General features: G+C 45.8%; 1 protein-coding gene across 6 annotated transcripts in view; it reads right to left on the bottom strand.

The window, feature by feature from the left end:
• POLG2 (DNA polymerase gamma 2, accessory subunit) overlaps nt 1–7,864 on the bottom strand; it is a 172,655-nt gene extending 164,791 nt beyond the window's left edge. For 2 of the 6 annotated variants that reach the window (XM_085617247.1, XM_085617243.1), the window contains exon 1: nt 7,579–7,711. The gene's annotated coding sequence lies outside the window, so the exon portion shown is untranslated. Of the gene's footprint in view, nt 1–7,578 lie in introns of all 6 variants that reach the window. The other 4 variants (XM_085617246.1, XM_085617249.1, XM_085617245.1 and 1 more) reach the window with 4 other exon arrangements.
• Between the last annotated feature and the right edge of the window lie 358 nt (nt 7,865–8,222).

Below are 8,222 nucleotides of genomic sequence, written 5' to 3' on the forward strand. Positions count from 1 at the left end.
GGGCGGACATGCTTCTGGGGCTGAGGGACCAGTGGACTAGGGATGGCCTCGAGTTGGATGATGAGGACTGGCAGTCGGCTGTTTCCTCTCCTAAGGAGGTCGCGATCCCGTCGCGTCTGAGGCTGGTGCAGCTTAAAATACTGCATCGAGTGTATGTGACGGGACCAAGGCTGGTTCACATGGGATTCTCGGAGGACGGCCTATGCAGGAGGGGATGTGGTATGGTGGGTACTTTCCTGCACATCATTTGGGAATGTGGTGTCATTACGGAATTCTGGAGGAGAGTCCATGCAGTGATGGGGGAGGTGACGGGCATTGCTATGCAGCCGGAAGCGCGGTGTTGCCTCCTGAATGTCTGGGGGCCCACTGACCACGATGAGGCACAGACCCAATGGGTGACTCTGGGTAACATGGTCGCTAAGAGAGATATCGCGCGATTGTGGGGCTCTGCGGAGCCCCCCACATTGACCGCGTGGAAAGAAAATATGGACTGGAGTATGTTAAGGGAGAAGACGGTCTATTGCGCTAGAGGCCGCCCCCGGAAGTGGCACGCCATCTGGGGGCGGTGGAATCAATACAGGGGGGGAATATGTCTTGCCCCGGATCTGGATCCTCCCGAGGAACAGCTTTCCTCCTAACCTTCTTTCCAGCTCAGTATGGTTTATGGACTCTTTTGGCCTCTGCTGTCCCCCTTCTTCCTCTTTACACTGTACTGTAACTGGTAGATGAGTGGGGTCCGGCCTCCCCTGGGGGGCTTCACCATGGGCTTTCAGTGTTCTTGCCTTGCTGGGGTTTGTTGTGTGTTTTTGTGTTTACTTAAAATTGAACCTTTGCACTTTTCCTTTCACTGTACTGGGGACGCATCTCTGTTTCTATATATCGATGCTGCCGAACCTCCGGGTTGTCGGCTGAATAGCTGTGTCCTGACTTTTGAAAATAAAGGTTTTACAAAAAAAACAAAACAAAAAAAAAACACAAAAAAAAAACAAATTGCCCACCTCATGTCCATTAAAGCTAGGTGGGCCACAAAAGTTTGCTGTTCTAAAAACTGTTTTGTGGTTCTAAAATGTTTGGAAAGCACTGCCCTAGATTGTCAGACTCAAGCTTCAGTTATCTCAACATTCAAGACCAACATGCACCACTGAATACGCAGGACACTGAAGTGACAAGACCCAGTTCAGCCTTGCCAGGTATTAGTAGTAAGATTAACGCATTATAGTGCTAGTGTCTGCATCGCTGCCCTAAAATAAACTGGTGTGTCTCAGCTTTGTTTCATTTTATTCACACATCATCAATCACACTCTGTGCTAGGCATGTGCAGTCTGGAGGGTTGGGAGGAGGATACAACAGACGACCACAAGGGAAAATTAAATAATTTGTCCTCCACGTTGTCTGTCAATTTCCCCCCAACCCAGCCCCACCGCTCTAATCTGCATGGGCAGTTGCCTCTTATCACCTGCTTGCATGTTTGCAGCCCTGTGCAAGTACCAGGTAAGGGCCCTACTAGTGAGCCATCCCGTGGCCCACAACTACAAACATTATATCAGACAGCGGCCAGAACCGTATCAGCTGTAGTATTTTACTCCTGCGGTAATGCAGTAATTTAGACTAATGCTGGTACTTGTAACAAAATACGAAGTCCGTTGTAGGTGCTCGCTGATCAAGCGGCATGGTTGAAAGTTGGATTTGTCCTGGGCTCATAACTGAGCACTGCACAAACAGAATGCACATTCATAAAATTGTGCATGGGTGTGCACTGGGGCTGCTTGTCGCTAATTTCTAGAGATATTAGAGTATTTTTACAGAACCCCGTTTATTAAACCCCAGTGAAATGTACAGTGCAGCCCCCCCCAACACCACTGTTCCTGATTTGCCTACATTATAGAATTAACAGTATGGCCCAGATTTACAAAGGTTTTCTGTTGATTTGTGTTACTTTTTTAACGCAGACTTGATGCAAAATCTTTTTGGGGATGTACAAACTAACACAAACTGGTATTTGCGTTGATTTGTAAGAAAATGTAACAAAGCGAACCAGCAAGAAGCACTGCTTTGCGTTACTCTGTGTTAAGAGGAGTTCAATGGGTGGTACATAGGCATTCTAATGCAACTACTCATGGGTTGTGGTGCAAACCTTATCTACAAACAATAGTAAACAGGGTTTTGTGCCAGAATTAGCACCACTTGAAAGCAGGCATTAAAAGAAGAAATGCTTTTATTTTTCCCTTTCTTTTCTGACTTTGCATGTGTGCTGCACTGTAAAGAATACATACAAAGAAGGAAAAGTTCTAAAGACAGTCCGATCATAGATTTTTGTCCTGGGAGGGCACCCTTCCAATACAAAATATATGCTAGACTCATGCAGACATCTTTGCACTATGGCTCAAAGGTGTGTGTTTGGCGCATGCCAGCATAATTCTGCGCCTTACTAGGGAGAGGGCCATATCTCTGAAGATATGGCGCTGTCCTTTTCTCTCACGCAATGCAGCAACTTTGAGTGCTGCGTTGCATTGCATGGGAGTTTTGTAAATCTGAGCCATGTGTTTTACGGGACCCAAGAAGGCTCCGAATACGAACTGGCATAACATCATAACACAGGGCTCTAAGCCAGCAGCTACAAACATTATATTAGAATAAATAGCAGCCAGGACCATAAAAGACCTGCAACCTGTGGTCCCCCAGCTTCGGCAGTCCTAGTCTATCACCTTTAATGGATTTTGTGATCATTATCTGTCCTGATCCTGGGCATCTCAACATCGCAGATCTCCAGTAATGCAGTGAGAAACTCTTTGAGAGTTTGCTGTTGGAAGTATGCAGAATTTGGATTACAGATACTTTTGAGTGCAAGTTAAAAGCCCTGTTTATACAAATCTCAAACTATGCCACTTTTTCCAGTCCAAAGTCCAGTTTATTAACCAACAATCCCTCCTTCTCCACACTAAAAGCATTTGTTTAACCTTACGACGCCAATCCTCAAGAAAAGAGATGAAAGCAGGCAGCAGTTGTCTGCTTCCTAATCATTTTTGTTCGACTTTTTGCCCAGCACAGGATATACCAATTTTATAAATGAGTCAGAACTCACCCTCCTAGAAACCATACTATAATGATACTATTGGCATCTAACAATTCAATAGTCTCTCTTTCAATCTAAAACCCATATCATCAAAAATCCCAGGCATCAATGTGATGCTGCCTAAAAGTCCAGTACAGGCCGAAAGTATCACAACTGAACAATGAAGGCAGAGGCTTTATTTGGCTGAAGAGTGCACCTTGTCACAGTTTAATTATTTAGCCTTGCCATGTCATGATGTAGGTACAAGGCAGAAGCCAACTACTTGCGACACTGGGCAAGAAGTAGGTTGCATGTCTCCCAACAAGGGCATAAGAATCTCACACACATTCCAGATACTGTAAGGCAACATGAGTTAAATTATGAAGTTTATCTCTTTACTTGGACAGAATTGCTTTGTAATACTTGTAATAAAGTGTCTCCCAGAGTGTCACACATAAGGAAGTTTATATCACTCACACACTGGAAACATAAATCTCACACATAACCATTCTAAAAACTTGTCAGGTATGCCAATTGCATGCGTAAGTAGTTCATGTAGTGCTGGTTTTTAGACTGTATTATGGGATATGCAGTGCGGTTTGACAAATTATAAAAACAGGACTACAAGTCCTACAAGGAGAGAATGTGGTCTAACAGTCAGAGCTGCTGACTTTGGAGTAGGGGAACCAGGTTCGAGTCTCTGCGTCAAGGCTCAACATCCTGTGATTCTGGGGAAATCACTTAATCTCACTGTGCTTAAAAAACAAAAATGAATGTGTCCAGTGCTTTAAATGGTAAAACATAAGTGTAGGTACTCATTAAACTGAGCTAGGGGCGTGGCTAGTGGGCGGGGTAAGAGACGGGGTGAGACATGATGATATTAAGACATTCCTATCGAGTATTCATTTTGCCCATGCATTTCCTTTGTTAGTAGATTCAAGCTTCCCATATATGCGGATTAACAGCTGCATATGCTGATAAAGAGTGGTGTGAATACCTGCTGGGAGCAGGCCCTAAATCACAATAGAAGGAGCTTTTAAATGAATGCAGTCAAGCCATCAACAGCACTATTCAGGCTAAGAGAGAGTTTGAATAGCAGCATTAATAATAAGCACTATGCCAGCTGCAGGACATACCAACACATTTGAGAAAAATATAAATATAAACAAAACGTGTTCACTCATTACACAAGGTAAATACCTAACACGATATGTTAAGATGTCCTTGTTTTGCAATATTTGCAGCTTCTCACTGTCATACTGTTTCTACTTAGTTACTTTTAGCAAAATACTTCAAATACACACAGAAACAAGCAGACAATGCACACACAAAAGCATTTCACGCATTTCTTTAAAACTACCACCTGAGTGTGTCCAGATTCTCATCCTCTCTGAGATCGCTTTCTCTCTCACACACAAACATACACGGAAGCAGGCAAGCACTCTCCCTCTCCTTCTCCCTCTCCTTCTCCCTCTACCTCCCCCTCTACCTCCCTCTACCTCTCCCTATCCCAATAAGCATTTGCAATGCAATAGGTCTCGCATTTGCAAGAGTTTGAGCTATTGGCATTGTAAATGCCTATGCCTTTTATTGATGTATTTTGAAAACCTGCAAGCGGTGCGTAAACACGCACTTTGTACAGATAGTCTTTGCTTACGAGAAGCAAGGCTGGCAGTAAAATTGGCGCAGTTATTGCCAGCCATGCTTCTCGTAAGCAAAGGCTATAAGTACAGAGTGCATGTTTACGCCCCTCTTGCAAGTTTTCAAAACATACATAAAAGGCATTGTTACTTACAGTGCGAATAGCTCAAACTCTCGCAAAAGCGAGACCTATTGCATTGCAAATGCTTTTTTTTTTTATTGAAAAAGAAAGTTGGAATGAGATTTAATGCGCTTTTCAGGTCAAAAGCCTAAATGGAAAACAATGTACTTTAAAGGTCTGGCTAAAGAGGCTACAGGTAGCATTCGTCTAAATATTGCCCTTACGCCGACATCTGCAGACTGGTCACAGTGGAATAATGTAGACCGTTTCTTTTGACAGTTTTGTATTGCGCGAACATGTGTGAAGGTGCTGGAGCACTTTACATGAACGCCAGTTACATTATACAAGGTCAAGGTCTTCATTTGAGTCACGGAGAGATTAAGCGGCTTGCCCAGAATCACACGATGCTGACTGAACCGACGCCAAGACTTTAAGTGAGTCCCGTTCCCCCCAGTTCCTTAGTAGGCAGTGCTACCCTAACACCACATTCTTCCCCCAAGGGAGCAGCAGCCTGTGCTTTAATCACAAGTAGATGATAGACGGATGAAGTATATTGAGGGAGGATGGTGTAGAATGAAAGGCTGAAAGTTCTAGAAGCAGTGCATCAATTGGGCAGACATTTTGTTCTCTTGATGGCGTAGGTTTGATGTTGTGAAAGGAGCAAGAAGGGCCAGCCAGTAGTGGAGGAGCAGATAATGGCATGTTGAGAGTTGTGCTGGAATTAAAATGTCTTTTGGATGATATGCTGCGTTGTGGAAAACATGATTGAAGGTGTTCATTTTTTCCTTCATTGTGTATGGACTTTAAGTGTCTTCGAGCTCTGCGGTGGAGACTGCAATGTTGACATTTATGCTCAAAGCCAATAGTCCCGTCAGTGATCTAGAAATAGGACAGGTGAAGTGCAAGGCGCATGCCTCATGGAGCTGTGCAATGTGCGCATGAAAGGAATGCAGATTTGAATCTGCATATTTCTGACTCTGCTTTATATTCAGCAGTGTTCATTTAAATGGCAGCGTTCCAGTGCTTTAAACCCAGTGAATCAAACCATCTGCACATTGCCAAATAGCCAGGCACCACATTTGCGCAGTTCCATAAAGAACAAGTTGATCAAACATTTAAATGCAAATCAAATAAAGTAAGGCAGATTGAGTGAAACCACAACTCCCTGTAAACAAGTAACCCGTCGCTCATTAGGTGTAAACCTGAAATGTATTTAGTGGTAGTCTGCAAAGTTGTCAAACTATACTCTTGGTGAGGATGCCCGATGGACACTCACTGGCAGTGCGAGCACGGCCCAAGAACAGAAGGGGAAAAGCCACCACGGGCGCCCTCGCGCACTCACCTAAAGACACTATAGTAACAAGCCCAGGAGTTACTAGAGCCTCTTCCGCCAGAGAGCAGCTCCATATCCGGGCCGGGGAGGAGACGTGGGAGGTCGAGGGCTGCCCGCGCATGCGCTGTAACTGAATTTTTTGCGTGTTCTGCAACTGCGGCTCGTGCCCAGTGGCGCGTGTGGACTTCAAAAGCCGCCGTACTTTAATGAGTGCTGCATCGTGCAGCCCAGGGAGGGGGCCGCCAAAGCAGCCAAGGCAAAAAAACAAAAGCAGAAGTCCGGCGGGAGCCCACCCCGCCTTCGTGAATGCTGCATGGTTTCAGACGGGGCTCCTGTGAGCAAGACGGAGCCCCGCGTGGTGCTGCAGTGAGCTGCTGAAGACACGCGACCAGCCGGGGTCCCCACAAGAGCTGGTAAGTGGGGCATGCTATACGTAAAGCGCGCCGCACTTGGAGTGCACGTGTGCATTTAAAAAAAAAAAAATTGCATGTTGTACATTTAAAGCGCGCCGCACTTGGAGCGCGCGTGCGCATTTAAAAAAAAAATTACATGAGGCTGGTGAGGACGAAAGTGAAACTGCATGCTGGCTTGCGAGGGAAGGGGGACAGGAGATGTGCACGCCGCGTGGCTGTAAGCGCGTACACCAACTCAAATCCGCCGAGACCATGCGCGTGCCCATCTCCTGTCCCACTTCCGAGAAAGTCAGCAACAATAGATCTCGCTGGCGACAGCGCTTCGCGCTGCGTTCGCCAGGCGAGACCTAAAAAGGTTCACTTGGGATTGTTACAGAAAGCACAGTGTGAATATGATTGACAGAGAAGGGCCTTAATGGGTTCTCTATCAAACACAGCAGGGAGTGAAAAATCCAAACAGGAACAATGCTTGTATAACGCACATGAGCTGCTGCTGAATGGTTCAGCAGTTACTCACCTACGAGCTAGAGAGGCGCTTTGGCTGTCAAGAGTGCCGTAGAGATCTGCTCCACTCCGACTGCCTCGAGCTCTGCAGCACTAGCACCAATTGGCTTACCTTCACTGAGTACCGGTACTCTCCTTAGCAGTGGAGAAGTCCCGGTACTCTGATCAGTAAAAATAAAAAGTGCCGGTACTCAGTACTGGCGAGTACCGTCCCATTTAAAGTACTCTTCTGTCATGAAAACCGGTGCTCGTGTAAAGCGCTCCACTACTACCCCCGGCTCCGCGTCGAGTTCGCGCTATACAAAACTGGGAGGGGGTGGGGGCGTTGGAAAGCCGCAGAATCCGAATAAAATCCCTGGAGAACATGTGCCACTAGCTATGCTACATCTGTTCGGCGTGTTTATGTTGCATCAGTGATAACTGCGCGGTACGTGTCTGGGAAGTATGCACACAATACTGCTCATGACAAACGTAGTAATAAAGCCGAAAGCTCTCGAACGTAAGAGGACCTTACCTTAAATCCTCATACAAGTACAATATACGATCGCTTCTGTCGCTAACCAATTTCAAGTTCAGAACGCAGAGAACGTAAAGTAAAAATGCTGGTTTAAAAGTCAATTCTAGGAGGCTGACCTTCTAAGTTCTAAGATTGGTTCGAAAAAACACTTTAACCCGCCCGATAAGGCAAACGCACCAATCCTCACAGCAGTTGCTCCTGCACCGGAAGAGACTACTCAGTTGCTCCGGAAAACAGACAACGCACAGACGCGCGTAGGCCGGCGTTTTCGGCTTTTTGTTGAGGCTTTGCACATTGTGATCTGAGGAAGCGCAGTCATCATGAGCCGTATGTGCTGCAAAACAAACTGCTCTTGGGGAAAGCCGGTGGGGCTCGTGTTCTCCCAGCCGGCAGCAGTAATGTTAGCAGAAGAGCGTGGATTAGATTTAGAGCAGGGACAGAGGGAGGACTCCGTGAGGTACTAGTGCTGTGTAATCCGTTTCTCTTCACTTTAGGAATAGGATAGATAGCGGGAATGTGTGTGTTGGGGGATATATGCAGGGTTTCATTTTGCCGCTATGCTATTGCGCTTAATGTACCCGTTCAGTGTTAGTTAACGAAGCCTTGTAAAATTGTCATTATACAAAGGTCAGAACCTTTTA

The sequence above is a fragment of the Triturus cristatus genome, chromosome 7 (genome assembly GCF_964204655.1).
Source record: "Triturus cristatus chromosome 7, aTriCri1.1, whole genome shotgun sequence".
NCBI lineage: Eukaryota > Metazoa > Chordata > Amphibia > Caudata > Salamandridae > Triturus > Triturus cristatus.